The sequence below is a fragment of the Mizuhopecten yessoensis genome, unplaced genomic scaffold (assembly GCF_002113885.1).
Source record: "Mizuhopecten yessoensis strain PY_sf001 unplaced genomic scaffold, ASM211388v2 scaffold7473, whole genome shotgun sequence".
Lineage (NCBI taxonomy): Eukaryota > Metazoa > Mollusca > Bivalvia > Pectinida > Pectinidae > Mizuhopecten > Mizuhopecten yessoensis.
In genome coordinates this window covers 665,202-685,448 of record NW_018407065.1, presented here as the reverse complement: position 1 = coordinate 685,448, position 20,247 = coordinate 665,202, and the positions used below count along the sequence as shown (strand labels likewise).

The following is a 20,247-nucleotide window of genomic DNA, read 5'->3' as shown; positions in this document are numbered from 1 at the left end:
ATACATCTCTAATTCTCCAGGACATAAGTATCCAAACTATTATGGAAAAAGCCTAAAATATTTGTTATGTTTGGGCCCTTTGGGGTAAAAAAGTCTTAGAAATTTTGTATAACTTTAATATAATTAGTTGTTATATTTACTCACAAAGAAGATAACTTCACATTATGGCAGAAGGTTTTTTAGTTTTACAAGTTTGATGAAACCAAACGTAAAAACGAGCTGGACAGTCTGGACTGGACATTAGATGACCTCTAGAACAGTAGAGGACACATACGTTAGTACATAAATGTAGCATTCCCTAGCATAATTAATAGATGACCACATAATGACCTTTTGAGTGTCCTTCAGTGTAATTTATAACAACAGGCGCCATCTATCATATAAAATCACTGTTATAAAAAAAAATACAGGCTTAGATAATTTAAAAACAAATCCATTTTAAAATGACAGTTAAAATGTTTTTTTTTTTGAATGAGTAACACTATTGATTGTCATTTAATTACGCTGACATAACATTGGATTTTTAAAATGAGATTTGGTTTTTACCCCTTTTTGCGAAAAATAAACAGATGATTACAGTTAAAGTTAAGGTTTGAACCTGGGACCTTCTCATCTCCAGATAGTAACCAATATAAGTAATCTACCAGTCTAGGTCTACTACACACAGGTGATACTGACATACCACGCTAGTCAGACAACCAGGTACATCAAACTTTGTCTAATCAATTGAAATATCCTGAATAATAATTATGATAGCTGTCAAGGTTGATATTTTCTGGGCAGAAATGTTATTTCTTATAAAACATATTGCACATAAAAGGAGTTTGTCTGAAATGGTATACCATACACACGCAAATACTGTCTGAACAAGCTATGGTAAAATATACCATACCACACCACATGTATACCACACCACATGTATACCATACCACACGTATACCATACCACACACAAATACTTTACTCAAACAAACTATGGTAAAATATACCATACCACACCACACGTAAATACTTTACTGAAACAAGCTATGGTAAAATATACCATACCACACCACACGCATACCACACCACACATAAATACTTTACTGAAACAAGCTATGGTAAAATATACCATACCACACCACACGTATACCATACCACACGTAAATACTTTACTGAAACAAGCTATGGTAAAATATACCTTACCACACCACACATATACCATACCACACGTAAATACTTTACTGAAACAAGCTATGGTAAGAACAATGTCAAGTGTTACTGTATTGACAAACACTTTATAAGTGTAACAGAAGTTACAAATAAACTCTACAGAGAATCGCTATTGATCACGTGGTGACCTGAATCTCTAAAGATTACCAATGAAAATGACCATTGACAAGTGTCTAAGTTGTTTGTCTGCCAGACATTGTAGCACTTTTAGGGTCAGACCCACACCTTGGTTGTAGTGTCTGCTACTAGAGCCCGACCCTGACATACTCTTCGCTGCGAGAGGCTGACACACTGCCCATTGACGGCCACCATACATAAAACACAAGTTGGCTGTATCTATTTACACCGTACTCACATCCTTCCACTGTCATGGTTCACAAATAGCCTCCAAGAATGGCGGAATGTCCTGAGTTTACTGTCCAGAGATTACGTCCAGTTAGTGAGGAGAGATGGGCTAGAGAACACATGTTTAGATGTCCATGGTGTTGGACCTACCTGTACAGGTCTGACCTACTGGACATACCACACAATACTGATGGTGATCACATCATTGACCCCGGGCTACCTGTCACTCTTCTCACCTGGCCTTGATAGGCCCTCATCTGCATACATAGCTCATCAGGCACACATACCTGTAGTGGCACTGCAAGAAAGTGCAGGTAAAGGAGGGGACACTTGTACCTATACAGGTATATGGGGATAACAATCAGCTGGCTGAGGGAGGGACAAGATTATATATCTCACACCTGTCCTGGTACATCCAGGTATGTCCCTGTACACAATATAAGGAGGAGGAACACAGAAGTGTTGTAGGCTATAAACATTACAAGCTATAAATACAAACTAATGCTAGCTACCAGAGATGGCAGGGTAGACTTTCTAAAAATATTCCAGTCCACATAAAACTATTAAAAGAGAGAATATTTGGAGTAGGGGTTTAATGTCTCTGTATATTCTCACCTGTAAATACAGACTGTATCTCACCTGTAAATACAGTAAGTATATCACCTGTTAATGCAGAAAGTATCTCACCTGTAAATACAGATAGTATCTCACCTGTAAATACAGGTAGTATCTCACTTGTTAATACAGATAGTATCTCACCTGTAAATACAGAAAGTATCTCACCTGTAAATACAGATAGTATGAGGTACCTGAGTGAGAACTCTGTAGGAATGCCTGTGCCATTGACTCTACATCAATGGCGTTATCCCACCTGATAAAGACGGATGCTGATTACAACACACGTCTTTGTCTGATCTCAGGTATGACTTCACTAATGAACAATTTTAAAGCACACCTGCAGATTTTCACCTTTGTTTTTTACAGTCAACTGCAAACCACCAGGACTTGATTAATTTCTTCAGTTGCGTAAAAAATAATATATCTATGCAATTCATACTTCTGTCGTACCCTGAAGATCAAGTCGTGATTGCTACCTGTTGCTGGTAAAACTATTGGTACACACATAGAGGATACAGTTAGTATCTCATATGTGAACATTCACAAAATGGTTCCTTCATTCACAGCTCAATCATGCACCCAAACCCCCTCACACTAGCCCTTTACATAGTTCATGAACTCATGAATGCTCATAAATGGTTCATTAACAGTTCATAAATTAAAAAGTATTATTTATGAAAAATCAAAACTATTTACAAATAGTTAGCTCATGAATTGTTCATAAACAATTTTGGTTTATAAACTACTGTTCATGAAAGACTCATAATTCATGATTTTAATTATTTTCACAAAGTTCAACTTCATGAACTGTTAATTATCATCGTTTACTATTGAAAAAAAAATTCATGAATTCAATAACGAGTTTAAAACTACTGTTTTCACTGGCGAGCTGGCGTTTCTCAGAGACAGGGGCCTAATTGTATCCTCAAAGTTTCACAATATCCTCATTGTGCACAAAAAAAATATTGTACTTTCCTCAAAATCAACAAAGTTCCTGCATTATCCACAGAATGAACAAAATTCTCGCCCCTCAAAGTGAATACATTTCTCACATCATCCTCAGAGTGAACAATTTTCCCTTCCATCCTGAAGCAGGAGTATTGACCATACATATTTGACAGTCCTGAACAGATATAACACTAGTTTCACTTCGCCTATATTTTAGTTGAATAACGTGTAATTTTTTAATTACAAATAAGAAATCAAGAAAACTGATAGAATATGGGTGCTTATAAATAGAACAAAATGGGAAATTTATTCACTTAATTTCATTAAATTAATTTCGATGAACGACATGCATGCTTATTATAATTAAAATAGATATTTTACAATGAAATGTATTTAATAATCATCACACAATCAAAACACCTCAATAGTTATTCCAATTAACAGAGAAAAAAAGTGTAAATAAACAAAATAAAAAAAATGCTTATACTAAATGGAGAAATCAATTAGAATTAGTTCAATAATCTATTTCATGAAACACTGAACTCATATTGTAAACGAACAATTTATGAAACACTTTTCATTTTTTACTTTCATCGGATTAAAATAATTTTTATTGTATATTTCCTGTAAGTAGATTGTTTTCCTCACTTTTCATTACAGGATAATAGCACAGGATTTTAAACATTTTAGATGTAAGTGTAATATCTCATGTGTAGTTCTCTCAAACCATTCTATAAGGACTTCATAAAAAATATAATTCATTACATTTTTTCTGTCAGTCATACATATAAACTCACTGAACAGTATAATAACAAAATAATAGTTGATGTTTTAATTATGTTGGTAAATTAAGTTTCACATTTTGTTTCTTATTCAGTAAAACTACACTAGTACACTGTTTTTACAATCCTGAAGTGTTGAAACTTGTGTGCAACTTAATATTTCTGACCCCATTCATTTATAGAAAACTTTTTTACCCAAATTGAAACAAAACAAAAGGTTTTCCCCACTTTGTTGTCCCCTAACAATAGAAATCGTGTCCGACTCCGAATTATCTCTAGGCCGCCATTATTACTGCTGCACTAACTTTTCCCCCAAAATTTTCCCATAGTTTTTGATGACAAATTTACAGTTGAGACGGATGGAGGGCTGTAGAACTCATTAGGGAGGTTAATCAAAGCATGACTGCTGGTAGACAGTGATAATATGTCATTTCTCCTTTTCAGATAACAATATTTTTCTTGACTCTGACATTCAAGCAATAATTAGTTCTGCTAGAATACTTTACGGATAAATTAGCTCTGAAATTTGAAAACGCTTTTGGATCACCTTGTGAGAGTAAGACGGATTAGCTTTTGAGTTATTGAGGGGCCAAAGAAACACACTCCTATAATTCATCCTTACCCCCTCTTTTGTAAACACGCTAAATAAAATTTTGGCCTTAATGAGGACAAGTGTTTTCATTTGATGTTTTTAACGAGGTTTTGATCCAATAGGTCCTTGTTTAGTGGTTTTAATTATTCACGGGCATATGGAAGCTAGGCTGTGATTTACAGCGCTGTACAGGTCTAACCAGAGACTAGCCATCGTTATCCATCATTACAACAGGGCAGGATGTTCTAATTTAAAATCTTTCTTTTCTATTCATAAGCTTAATGATCACAAAACACTTTGAAAATGGACACTTTATTAAAGAGCTCCCTGGTTTTTAAGAGGAGAATTTTATCGGTTTTTGACGGCTTCAGTTTCATAGTTGAGATGTCATGCTTTATTTCAGTTTCAGGATGCTAGTTGATCATGGTTGAGAAGATAAGTTGTAATTGTAATTACCAGTCTTATACAGCGACTTCAAAGCCCGCACTCATAAAATATATCTCTTCTATTGATTGTGAGCAATGGAAAGTGGCCACACTGTATAACTATGATTGTGACCAGGCATAAAAACCGGGAGAAAGAAAGGGGAATGAATGTTGGGACGTTGGAATTAATTAAGTAGGAAGTGCAGAACTTATTAAATATTGCTGGTTGCCAATTAATCCTACTCTTTGTGCAAGATTTGGGCAGCGAGGGACCTCTAGGCATCCGGTGAATTTTTAATCTCTTGAAACAAATGGAAGCTGAAGTCTTGTCACTCCCTGTTTATTTTTTCTTGGCTGATGAAATTAAAGATGATTAGCGTCCAGTTATCCAGGAGGTTGTCTGACTTTTTGACCCCTCATCAGCTTCATACTTGGAGCATTCCTTCCCGATTCCCTTCTCGGCCTTGTGCAATCTTCCCATGTGTTAATTGTACATGTTGGTAGAGGGTCGAGGATTTAATTACTACTGACTTTTATAGCTCGGCTCTGTTAGTATAGGTTACTCCTCGAGCTTAATCACAACCCTGCCTGATAGCTGGACCCCTAAAAATTTTCACATGAAACATAAAACTCCTTCACATAGAAGATATTTTTCAGACTTTGTTATGAATTCTAAACTTTATCAACAAATCTACTACTTCAATTGGGACGGTCTGCTTTGAAGACTACCAATTACTCTTAATTAAGTTTATCTGTACTAATCAATTCTGCAATCCTCATATACACAGATTTTGGTTTAATTATAATTATTCCCCACCGGTGTGTGAGAGACAGGAACCATTTGGCACACTGGCCAGTTATATATACATATTCATTGACATCCAGAGAAAAAAGGGGAACTATATTATGAAGTGTGTGAAAGTTTTATCGCCAAAATAATTTAAATTTAAATCAAAATAATTATATGCATTTCTCTGCACCATGTTGATGGGTATTGATTAAGAAAATTAAAAGCTTAGCTAGCCCATACCATTAAAAGATCTTGGTCTTATCTTTGTCAAACTGTATAGAATTTCCAAAAGACATTCAGGCACTGCTTAGCGGATCTGTCACCACAACTTCATCACGCTGGCTCTGTCCTTTCATAGAAAACAATACAGGGGCGACTACCAAGTTCAGAGGCAGCCTGTCCCTTCCTTACTTTACATCTACAATAATGCATTTCTTAAAAAAGGAAAAAATTACTGTCACCGGCTAATTGAATAGAGATGTGACCGAGAGATAGGCCATGGGTGTCTGCTAATGATATAATCAGGACCATTAAATGGCATGGGGGATCACTTTTGGAGAACAAGACAAAGATAATGGAAATATAATTGTTTAGGCCATTCTTGGACAACAATGGCAGCTGTCAGGATAGCTTAAAAGCCACAGGGGAAAATGGTATTTCAGTAACATCTAAAACGGAGGAACCATTGATAAAGCTCTCTCACCTGGGGTTCATAGTGACAGACCAGCTATTGACAGAAAATACCTGTACATGTAAAATCTTACATAATCTCCAGCTTTCCTTTACACATAAAACAATGTGTATCTACACTATCCCGATATGTGACCAAACAATATCTACGATATCTGATATCTCCTTATGAGGCCACTTCCTGCCAATGTACTATGGCTTCTTTCACATCTAATTAAATACCTGTAAGAAATCAAATACCTTTCACGTACCCAGGCAGTTTTTAATTTTTACAGGTGGGTTCTGTTACACTTTTAATTATTTCTAAATTTGTATTTCTGATATCAAATATGAAGTGGATTAACTCAGTGACATTGTTTATTTTCTGATTTTTTAGATATGTTGATCTTTTAAAAATGATATTCAAATATTGACTGCATATAGAATTAAATCTTTTTTTACTACAGATTTTTTTTAACATTTAGACATATATAGGCACAAACTTTTACCTGTTGTGATGACCACATCTTGTTAGAGTTAACTATTGAATTAAATATATATATTCCACAGGATCTATTCTGAACATGAAGAGTTTATTCCATCAAAGTTAAAATTCTTAACAAAACTAAATCTGGCGAAGAAAAGCTGATTCAGGTTCATTAAATCTTTTTCACAAAATTCTATTAAAAGTTGTTAGAAGATTTTACACAACTGTTGGTTTGTACCTGATACACGTTTGTAATATATATATACAAATGAATCATTTTAATCAAATGCTGCGAATGTTTTATTAACCAAGTAGAATCGGAGCCAATCAGCCAATGGTCACTACCCCTAAATAGATTTCAGTCAACTGAAGGTAATACGATTTTAATCATTCTGATACAAAGTTCACAGATTCTTGTATACATAATGTTAAAAGTTAAGGATAATGCCAAAAATGTGTATTGTATATCTGTTGTAAAACATATTTAGATAAGACAAATATTTCACGGTTCTCATACAGCCCGGTCTCATAAATGTACCAAAAAAACTTGATATGGAATGAAGGTGTTAAAACAGCCTACAAAACTATGTGGGCATGAGTTGGTGGTGTTGAGATAGCGTCAGGGTCGGCCATGTCTCTGGCAGGGGTACACAACCAACCACCAAATTTATGGTTTTATGGAGGCCAACAGGTGCTTGTAGCCTCTATCTTTACCTTATTTTACCCTTTCTTATCTTTCCCATTGAAAGTGATATCTTTTCAAGTATTTTTTTTATTCAGTAGCCTTTCATATCGTAGAAGAGAAATTTTCTTTTAATTTTTTCAATGTGATTAATTTTTTAAAATTATGTTTCATTTGACGAGTTTTGTATTTTATTACCCAGGTATAGTACTGCTAACATTTCTTTGTTAATGTGAATGATTTATACAAATACTGTTAAATGAAATAGCACATTTACAAGAAATTAAACAATCTAGTTTATTATACAAGTTTTGAGAAACTATTAATTATTTTAAAATAAAAAGTTTTCTCAAGGAAGTTTTTAGTTGTTTGAAGACAAATTTAAAATGACTTTTTGATTATTTTGACAATACAGTGAAAAGAAACAACATCTTTTAATTCACATATCTTTCACAATTTCCGATTTAAATAAGGAGGTTAGAAATATGAACTACAAAAATAAAAGCAATCTGGACTGTGATGAGCTAAATTTCCTCCTTGTAAGACACAGCATTGTGTTTAAAACACATCACCTCTAATGTCATATGTTGTGGAATGCTTTTAGCGATTATTTTTTAATTCTTTGTTAGCTCCTGTAACCCATCATATAGATGCCATCCCGATAAGGGCCGACTTCCCTAGCATAAACACACATTTTGATGAAAAGTCAAGATTGTTGGGGATCTATTAGGTTAGTCTTAACATTAAATAAAATCTCTGCATGACCTAAGTTTGAAAATTGTTAATTGTTAAAAAAGTGGAGGCTTGTCCCACAGGTGCAGTGTTGATGATCAGGTGAATTCATTACACGGTAAATACTCTAAAGGCGCAGTGAAATGATAGCTTAAATAACTACCGAATCAGGAAAACTCTACCGAATCAGGAAAACTAACATAACTATCAGTTATCACGATCCAGGTAGAAAAAATATTTATATAAAAACCATCCGAACGACACTTTCAAATCCAAACCATGATTTTTTGTGTGACAATGAGATTTATCTGAATTTAAAGGCACTTACCGTATCTCAATAATTCTTTTTTGTGATATTTCATATGACTGAGTAAATTATGGTTTTATCAGCACAGAAAGTTAGTGTCCCATGACTGATTGCGGCAATTCCATCAGTTTACGTCTGAAGTCTCCTATTCATTCATCATTCTTCAAATATTAAACAACACTAAACATAACCCAAAACCAGTACATTAAATATAGAAAAAAAGGCCAGTTAAAGAAATGAGTGTATGGGTTAATCCCGGGTTATCTCCCCTTCTCCATGTGCCAGCCTCTGTCACACAGGTGTAGAATACAGGAACGAAAGCAACCTCACCAGGTAAACTGCTAGATAACTGTTACCTTGTAGTTTTTTTGTTTTCCACACGAATATAAATGTGACTAAGTACATGGAGGCCTTTGATGTTTGCATGCTATCCAAAGCCCACCTCAATACACCTTAATTAACTCATTACCATATAAGCGAGTTGGGTCTTGTTCGTTATCAATGATTACACAAAAGATTAGTACAGTCTAATTTCCACCTACCCTGATTATAAATGAAGCTATTGTTAATCTTTCTTACCTTCAATTAATGCCAGGTATAAATTCTAGACAAACAAAAGCCAGCCGGCGTGTGTGAGCTACACTTAGTAATTACCTTAGTGGGTGCAGGGCCTCTCTCATATGCTAAACTTAATCTATTTGCTATTGATTGCCCAGATTTTTTTGTTTTGAGTCACATATTAATTGCTATAAGCCATGTTTTATTCCTGATTTTGCTGCTGAGCTCTATATAAAAATCCAGCAGACAACAGATGTGTCATTTATTGCCTTTCACAAAAGAAAACTAATAAATTCTATTACTTATGATAGAACGATTAAAGGGTAGCACTTTGTGAATATTTTAGAAAGTTCTCTGAATTAATAATTTCAAGTATTTATACAAAAAAAAAGAAACATTTGAATAATCAATAAATTTGTCGTTGAGGACTGTGTTCATTGACAGTGTTATATGGTAACAGTTTGCCTGGAACACATGGTCCAGCCTCTTTATGTAGCTATACCTGAGAACAAGCTACCTGTGTATGTTTCCTTGTAGCCGATAATTAAAAAAGATCCATTTCCCTTAAACAGTTCACAGTTGGATTTGGCTAGAAAACCATTTACAGATTCAAAGTATCAAAAGATTCATCCCCTTCTTTCAAACCGTCCGCAGGGTTTCCCAGCCATTCAGGTAGGGCATTGTCCGATGTTAAATCGTCTAAATAGGATATAAATTGGAATTTGCATCTGGGATAAAAAGTGAAATATATCTGAATATGAAATTAGGCAATCTAACAGGATTAAAGTAATTGTAATGGGAAGGTTGTTTCATCCACAAAAATGTTTTAGAATTTACTGGCCTCCTGGGGTCAAAATTTGATAAAGAAACTGAAAGCCCAAGAGTGTCAATGTGACGTCCAACCATTAAACATCCTTTTTAGTATTTCAGGATCATATTGGAATTTCTATAACTGCAAATTAAATTTTGGCGAATAAATAATTCGGATTTAATTTGCCTTCCCGAGTTTTCATAAAACCCATTCCATCAAGCTTTTAAAATTGCGCTGAAAAGTTTAAATGTCAAAGCTTGAAACTATCAAATCATAATCTGTGAATTTTATAAACAGATTTGTAAAAAATCTTCTTTTGATCATCTGAAATTCGATCCAAAGTTTGTTCTTAACTGAGTTTAAAGAATGGAATGATATTAAGTCGAAAATAGCCCAAATAACGTCTTATTAATACATGTATATTCTAAAAAAAACACTTAAAAATGAAAATTATGCATGAGAATTACATCAACAGAAGAAAATAAGGTGGTGATTTATATAATGTTGATTACACCCATTTACTGATTCACAAGCAACATGATTAGAGCCATGTATTATTTATACCAAGTTTAGTCCCTAACAAACCATACTACACCCACCTAAGTGTAAGAAAAATACTGGTGTAAAAGAAAAGGGTCCCCGCGGACGACCCCCCCCTTCGATCTGCCAGTGGCATGGATAGTATTATAAACCATTTACAGGGTATCCCCTCTCCATTTTTAATCAACTTGAATGTGTAAGGGGCAGCGTGTATTGATCCACGTTTGGTCACCCCAGTGATGCAAAAAGGCCATGTCAGTCCAGAGCCTGATGGGAAATTTGCTCAATCAAGGCTTTCAAAACTTGTGTGACAGCTGAAAAGGCTTGGTGCTCCATCGGATGGTTATGCTTGCAGACTTATTAATTAAGCTGAGGATGGAATTTGCGTCCCCTTCCCCCCAGTACACCAGTCTCTCACTCTTAACTTAATTCATTAGGGGCTTGGGCCTTTATTATCTTAATGCCAACAGACAGAAAAATTCAGACAAAAAGAATTGTGGAGATTGTTATTAAACAAGATATATGGCAGACATTCTCATCACAAGGAAACAGATTAAATGGTTACTTAAAAAAACACCACAGCAGTATTACAGAAAGGAAACAATACTTGTGGCCTAAAATGTGCCCTTAGGTAAAATATAAGGCTCTTAACGATGTGTCCAGTTAGCTCGACATAAAATACCTACAAACAATGGATGAATGTCTGTTTGGAAGTCTGGAGATAAAATCAGATCATCTCCTAATCCCTCAGTAAATTTCAAAGGACTTGGGGTCAAATGACCATCAACCTCCATACCCATAATACCCTGGCCAACAACTCTCTCTACTCCAGTGACAAGTCAAACTAACAAAATAAACAAGTTCAATGAAAGAGACTAACAGAAACTATACAATCATAACTGCTATTTATAGCAAAAAAACAAGTGAAAAAACACCTATAAAAAGTAAAGACAGAACAAGATAAATATGTATATAACTTCTTACCATAGAGAGGGAATTGAGCTCAGTCCATATACACCGCCAGTGGGATACCCACTTGTCCTCAGTACATCCATTTACTGTTTTTGCTGACCCACTTTCAAGCTGAACAGATTAGCACCTCCAGATATAATTTGATGGACCGATAATCTTAACTTTCTCCCTAGTAGCGGCCCTGTGGAGAAACCCTGAAAGGGTCGGTGCTCACTCGCTAGACTGTATACAACTGCCCAGTTCTGTTGCTGTGGCCTAACAGACAGGGGGAGGTCCATCCAACAGGCAGTGTTCTCCAGCACTCGTCTCCCTTTGTTAATTATTCTCCAGTGGTAGGGCTACATCCTTAATTTTGCCATCCATAACACAAAACACTTCTGTCTTTTGACCAGCGAAACATTGATCAGTGAAATATATCCGTTGTTGTAGTGTATGTATGTAGATATAAGCGGATGTATAAAGCGTGGAGTGTTACAGATGATTATCAGTCGTACATAAAGCTAGAACATTTGTTTTGTTAAAGAAAAAAAGAGAATTAAGCATTATGGTGAGATATGCTGTCTCCACAGCCCTCTCTGACCATGCTACGGAGGCCGACTGGCTTAGCCTCTGGTGTGGTGGTGGTGGCTGACAACCAATCTCTAACCATCGCCACACAGATTAGCATGGAAATATAATTTGGTAAAACTTGATTGGAATAAGTCAAATTAAGAAAGGCTGCCCCTCACTGCAATCACTGCTAGTGAGTCCAGCTGCTGTATGGGAATTTAATGAAGTGATTTGAGAGGGAGGCCCCACTTTGTGTCACTGGAGATCTATGGTAATTATGACCCACAGACAAATCACTCATTAACTGCTTCAACCTGGGAGGCTGCTACTACAGCCTGGTCACAGCTCTTTTAATGTATTTTACTACCTCCTCCGACTTCTCTCTAAACCTGTCTGTGGCTAGCACTGCCCTTTGTTACACTCAACCATTCAAAGCATTGCATGGCCGATGATAATTCCTTTAAAATGATTTCATTACTTCATCCCAATATTTAGTTTTCACTGTCTGACATCTTCTCTGCCGACATGGTGTTAACGGATGGATTAGATCAGGCTCACCATCAGCCAGGACAACATGTGTATACCACAATTTGCTGTGGTGTTGAACATTTAAAATTTATTTTTGTCCTCACACCAGCCCAGTCTTTCCTTTTGCTAACTGACTTTACTGGTTGTGGACCTACAGAGTCTAATGGCCATTAAAACAACCATCATTAACATTCCCACTATACATCTGTACCAGCCATTTAAGTGGTGGCTGGAAAGTTTTTCCTTTTTTAATTTCTAAATTAGAAGTTGAAACCAAAAAAATTGTTTAGCCCTATCAGCAGCGTTCCAGACAGGGGCACTGACTTTCTAGCTAGGTATAGCATCTACCCACAACAATGACCTGGAAACACTCCCTGTGATCAACTCGCTATTAATTATAGGTCTCCAACACCAAGAAAAGAGAAAAAAATGCATCAAATTTCCTCTGGTAACGGGTGCTAGTCGCCTCCTATAGTGAAAGGGATTAACTAACTCCAGCTCGCAATTATCCCGTCTTTTCGTGTCAAAAGAGTGTTTCTCCGTTGCCTCCAAGTGGTGCGTTATTTTTGTGACTGGAGACCGAGGGTGACATACCGACGGTGAAGAGAAATCAATAAGTCACTAATAAGACCGCATATTTATTAAAGTTATCAGAAAGTCGTTGTTTAGTCACATGCGGTATAAATGGATAGATTAGTCGGGGAGTGGGGCAGTAAGATAAACAGAATCACCCAATAGCCCAACGCTATGTGTTACCACACCTGTGAAAGTGATCAGTGACTCCGGTATAACCTCTCCATGAAATTACCTACAACTCCAAAGATTTATGGAGATAACGAGGCAACCAATGGATAAATATATATGTTCTTCAAAAATTTTCAAATACTTATTGCTTGCAAGCAGGGGGTCATACATAAAGTTGTGGAAGTGTTTTGGCATGTACCCCCATAAAACTGTAGTTCTAGACTGCGGAGAACATAACTGTTTCATAATAATTTTCCCAGTATAGGTTTGATAGCACCGTTGGAGGAAAAGTTGCTAAGATCATAACTCTTCACTAGATATTGTGAACGTTTAATGAATATATTTTAGTACTGTACCAATAATAATGGGAGAGAAGTTATAATTTCCAGAAACTAACCCTTTGGACATGTGGATTCCTACATGCCTAAATGCCTTTCAAATTTCATGCCATTTTTTTCGTTATCACAATAACGAGGTTTTCTTTGATTTAATGACCTTAAATGGCATGTAAAAAAACACTATACTGATGTATAAGAATTAAAACACTACTACAATAACCTGTATTTATCTGATAAGGTGAACGAGGAATACTAGTGCCGCCAACTTAATCACTTTTCCTCCATACAGGGATGCGTCAGTGAATTATGAATTATTTTAATATCAATTATTAAGTTATAATTAAGACCGACATTCAAAATCAATACCGTCTCTGATGATGCATAATGATAATTCAATATGTGACCTGTAAAAGCGCGTGGCTGTGCACACCATTATCATCATATCTATATAAATACACCCCGCTACAGGGATACCACATTTGATTGTGGAAGTATAGATTTATCTTAAAGTAAAAACCTATTGATGAACACACAAAAAGTACAATATAACATTGATATTTTATACTAATAGCTATTATCGCGTTTGGTTTACTATAGTTAACGAATTTATCAGAACCAGGCACAGAATCATTACCAGACAATAGAGGTATATTTTACACTTTTATCGAAAACCATTCCTGCATAGATATATCTACATTCCTACGTAAATTTCTACATTTGTAGTAACAACAATGAAAACCGTTCCTACATAGATATCTACACTTGTAGTAGCAACAATGAAAACCGTTCCTACATAGATATCTACACTTGTAGTCACAACAATGAAAACCATTCCTACATATATATCTACACTTGTAGTAACAACAATGAAAACCGTTCCTACATAGATATCTACACTTGTACTAGCAACAATGAAAACCGTTCCTTCATAGATATCTACACGTGTAGTAACAACAATGAAAACCGTTCCTGCATAGATATATCTACATTCCTACGTGAATTTCTACATTTGTAGAAACCACAATGAAAACCGTTCCTGCATAGATATATCTAGATTCCTATGTAAATTTCTACATTTGTAGTAACAACAAAGAAAACCGTTCCTACCTCGATATCTACACTTGTATTAGCAAAAATGAAAACCGTTCCTTCATAGATATCTACACTTGTATTAGCAAAAATGAAAACCGTTCCTGCATAGATATATCTTCATTCCTACGTAAATTTCTACATTTTTCGTAACAACAATGAAACCCGTTCCTACATAGATTTCTACACTTGTAGTAACAACAATGAAACCCGTTCCTACATAGATATCTACACGTGTAGTAACAACAATGAAACCCGTTCCTACATAGATATCTACACTTGTAGTAACAACAATGAAAACTATTCTTACGTAGATATCTATCAGGAAAATCAATAAAAATATAAACTGAATTTCTTCGACATGAGAAAAACTCATTGTGAGAGGTTCATACAAAGATCTGATAGTTCTATGGCCATTAAAAAAGTTCTAATAGTTTACCAGCAGTTAAATCATTGGTCAGTTCTTTAGCATTTAAATTATCTGAGTTCTCTAGCAGGTAAGTAATCTGATAGTTCTATAGGAGTTATATAATTTGATAGTTCTAGTTCTCTAGGAGTTATATAATTTGATAGTTCTCTAGTAGTTATATAATTTGATAGTTCTCTAGGAGATATATAATTTGATAGTTCTCTAGGAGATATATAATCGATAGTTCTCTAGGAGATATATAATTTGATAGTTCTCTAGAAGTTTTATAATTTGATAGTTCTTGAGTAGTTATATAATTTGATAGTTCTCTAGTAGTTATATAATTTGATAGTTCTCTAGAAGTTATATAATTTGATAGTTCTCTAGAAGTTATGCAATTTGATAGTTCTCTAGGAGATATATAATTTGATAGTTCTCTAGTAGTTATATAATTTGATAGTTCTCTAGGAGATATATAATTTGATAGTTCTTCAGCTGTTAAATAATCGGATAATTCTCTGGTTTGTTAATATATCTATTTCTAGTACATGTACTAAGAGCATTTGTCAGAAGTGTTAGATGCGTAAATGACCTGAGCATTCTGTTTTAGTTAAAGTAAAATTGTCCCACCAACTTAGTCATCTAACCCATCCCTGTAGTACAAGCCATACCAGGCTGAAGTAAAAGTGTTGATTAATTTTAGGGAGATGGGAGGAGGGGACGATGGAGGGCCACCTGACAGTGGAGCAGCGGACTGCCTCCCTAGGAGATAGATAGGAGGGGTCAGAGGTCAGCCACAAATGATTAGGAGGCAGCCCAATATCAGTGTGGCTACTGAACCATAAGTCACAGGGTCTGGGAGAAACAAAGTCCCAGTTTAATAGCGCCATCTGATGATAGGAATTTGTGTTGGATTTGGAGGGATGATATCATAATGATTAGGACCACGTCTATATTGATTACTTCAAAGAGGGAAAAGGGGACGTCATGGAATCTGTTTTTTGTCTCAAAATTTCCTTAAAATCAAAACGATCATACTTTTAACCCTTGAACATGGTAACATGACCTATTTTTACTTCCACGATGTCCAGACGCTTTGTGTAGAGATATGTGAAAACGCTAATTAATATAGTTTGTTTATTTTGGTAGGTAGATAAGGGAGGAAGTGGGGGATGCTGGTGCCCCCCTGATTATAATGAGCAGGCTTGGGGTGATGCATTACTGACTGGTTGGTGCCCCAGCCTGTTTATCAGCTCCTACAGGTTATCAAAACATCACTCAGGCTAGAGTTACTCAGCTCCCAACTTTAATGGCTCCGGCATTTGTCAAAAATCATAAAACATAGAACCTAATGCCAACTTGTGAGGATTTTTTTATTCCGCCGGTACACACTGGCCCCATGTGTTAATTACTGGAGCCCAGTCCACCGGTCCTCCTATTAATCACCCAAACGAGTTTTGCCATTTATTTGTTAGAGCCCGATTTTAATCTCTTTACTACAAAAATATGATAAGAGGTTGGGTGTGAAGGAATTTAATTTTTCTTATCTTTGCCACAGAAATTTTGGATGAAAAAAAAAAATACTGTGAGGGAAGTTGGAGATAAGTTTTTATTATTCTAAATCCAGAAGATAATTCCTAAATCAACACGCATAAAATTAATGCACTTTTGTAATTAAAAACTGTTTTTGTGTTACTTTATTGATCAAAGTCTCCGAAGCAGATGTAAGGAGAACATGAAAATGAGGCCATGTAGATACATAGATATATCGGGCGCAGTCTTAGTAAAGTGCAAATTAACACACGAAAAGTACAAATATCTCTATCTGTCCTACATATATTATATCTCCACACATTCTCAAAAACTGTACACGTTCCTAATTATTTTATTGAAGGGAAAAATATGAAATCCTGTAATTATTCCACAGTGGTGAACACTTCAGTTTTAATGAGTTTTTTACATTGCAGAAATATTGGATCAATTATTAACACATATTAATAGTGTCTAGGATGAAATATACAGGGAATCGAAAGTAGAGGTTTAAATCAGTAGGCATGAGTAGTAAATGGTATGTACAGAGGTTAACAGGTCAACAGGTCAACAGAATGTTAGGACCTAGTTAATCATTTATAGAATTGATTTATATTATATAGTTCTTTTTGACAGAAAATTATACATTTTTTTTGTGATTTTTCTTAACAAATCAATAAATCTAGAATCAATACATAATTGTTAGAAAAACTCTCAAAAGTTTGTCAGCATCTGTCGTGTTTAACAACACCTTCCTTCTGTCATACTCCCCAAATCATCTCTGACTCAGCGTTTTGCAGGAGGAGTAAAAGTGTTACCAGACATACAAAATCACATTTAGACAATGTCTTTCTTTTAAATTCATTCTGACAGACTTATATCAGCTCTGATGCATTTAAAGTCTCATTTCTTTAAGCCTTTACTATATCTTATTCCATTAAACTAGAAAAGCAAATTTTTGCCTCATAGGTAAATGATAGAAAACGGTGGCATATTTTAACAAAAATCTTCACTAAGATATTTTAGAAAATAACCTAGCTCACCTCATTAATATGATATAGTCAAGGTTTATCTTTATGTATGACAAACATGGAGTACCAGGAACAAACTGTTATACGCTGCCGAGGAATGCTATAAACGATGATGCTATATACACTCTACTATCAAAGTCTTTGTCAAGTAAAATCTGAAACCTTATTAAACCTCTATGTAAAAAAATACAGTAGGAATCTGTTTATTAGATAGAATTAGTGGAACCTCAATGATGACAATTAATGGCGATCTGGAAGGTACTTCAGATTCTAGATTTTTAATTTAGAATGATACATGTGAAAGGAATGCAAATTATATTTAGCAACATACAGGGTAATTATTTCCAAAAGAATCCTAAATTAAAAGTTTTATTTACATGTGTCTTGTAATTATACAATTTCTTTCAAGGGTTTCTTTCAATAAAGTTCGTCCATAAATATGAGTTATTTCTTAGTTTTGGTTGTAATTGGTTCCCACACTTAAATGTGTAGCAATTTCTTTTATCAAATCACATTAGTAATTATATTTTTCAAGTTTTTAGTCTCTCATCAAGGTTCGGAGCTTACACAATTAAAATTTAACTACCCTAGGTTGATACAAATCACTACACTTCACTGCTCATGTGGGAACCTCAATATTTCTTTACTAATAACATCAGATTGAAACAACTATCTGTGACGAGGTTATCTGCCCATGATTTGCACTATTAAGGAGTGATATACCACTGTAATGATCCACTGAGAAGACTAAATGCTCATGCCTCCAGCTACTCATTAACAGTTGAAACCACATACATAAACCTTACACTATACATACATAAATGTGTTTCCTTTTACTCCTCCAAAGAAACTACATATATAAAAATAATGTACTTCATTATTATATTTGTACATTAATTTTTTTAAAACATCTTTAAATTCATCTTTATATTTCTACTTGGTCTTATTTTTCAACATTGTGTTCTTTAATGCAAATAAAATAGCAGAACCTTAATGTCTGTGTACCACATACCCCCTTTTTCCCTGTGAATCTCATTTATCCTAATTCCTTTGTACCACGTACCCACTTATTTCCTGTGTACCACATACACCCTTTATTCTTGTGTACCACATACACCCTTTATTCCTGTGTACCACATATACCCTTTAATCCTGTGTACCACATACACCCTTTATTCCTTTGTACCACATACAACCTTAATTCCTGTGTACCGCATACACCCTTAATTCCTGTGTACCACATACACCCTTTATTCTTGTGTACCACATACGCCCTTTATTCCTGTGTACCACATACACACTTAATTCCTGTGTACCACATACCCCCTTTATTCTTGTGTACCACATACTCCCTTTATTCTTGTGTACCACATACACCCTTTATTCTTTTGTACCACATACACCCTTTATTCTTTTGTACCACATACACCCTTTATTCTTTTGTACCACATACACCCTTTATTCTTTTGTACCACATACACCCTTTATTCTTGTGTACCACATACTCCCTTTATTCCTGTGTACCACATATCCCCTTTAATCCTGTGTACCACATACACCCTTTAATCCTGTGTACCTCATACACCCTTTATCCCTGTGTACCACATATTGCCCTTAATCCTGTGTACCACATACACCCTTTAATCCTGTGTACCACATACCCCCTTTATTCCTGAGTACAACATACACCCTTAATTCCTAAGTACAACATACACCCTTATTTCCTGTGTACCACATACACCCTTTAATCCTGTGTACCTCATACACCCTTTATCCCTGTGTACCACATATTGCCCTTAATCCTGTGTACCACATACACCCTTTATTCTTTTGTACCACATACACCCTTTATTCTTTTGTACCACATACACCCTTTATTCTTGTGTACCACATACACCCTTTATTCTTTTGTACCACATACACCCTTTATTCTTTTGTACCACATACACCCTTTATTCTTTTGTACCACATACACCCTTTATTCTTTTGTACCACATACACCCTTTATTCTTGTGTACCACATACACGCTTTATTCCTGTGTACCACATATACCCTTTAATCCTGTGTACCACATACCCCCTTTATTCCTGAGTACAACATACACCCTTAATTCCTAAGGACAACATACACCCTTATTTCCTGAGTACCACATACATCCTTTATTCCTGTGTACCACATACACCCGTTATTCCTGTGTACCACATACACCCGTTATTCCTGTGTACCACATACACACTTAATTCCTGTGTACCACATACATCCTTTATTCCTGTGTACCACATACACCCCTAATTCCTGTGTACCACATACACCCGTTATTCCTGTGTACCACATACACCCTTCATTCCTGAGCACAACTTACACCCTTAATTCCTAAGTACAACATACACCCTTATTTCCTGTGTACCACATACCCCCTTTATTCTTGTGTACCACATACACGCTTTATTCCTGTGTACCACATATCCCCTTTAATCCTGTGTACCACATACACCCTTTAATCCTGTGTACCTCATACACCCTTTATCCCTGTGTACCACATATTGCCCTTAATCCTGT

The 20,247-nt window shown here is 35.4% G+C and overlaps 1 protein-coding gene across 5 annotated transcripts in view; it reads right to left on the bottom strand.

Moving 5' to 3' along the window:
• The window catches only part of LOC110453595 (zinc finger homeobox protein 4-like), a 322,724-nt gene that overhangs the window by 41,919 nt on the left and 260,558 nt on the right, over window positions 1–20,247 (bottom strand). Inside the window, exon 1 of one of the 5 annotated variants that reach the window (XM_021502593.1) lies at window positions 11,482–12,086. The exons of the other annotated variants lie outside the window; for them this stretch is intronic. The gene's annotated coding sequence lies outside the window, so the exon portion shown is untranslated. Of the gene's footprint in view, window positions 1–11,481; window positions 12,087–20,247 lie in introns of those variants that run through there. 5 annotated transcript variants of the gene reach the window in all.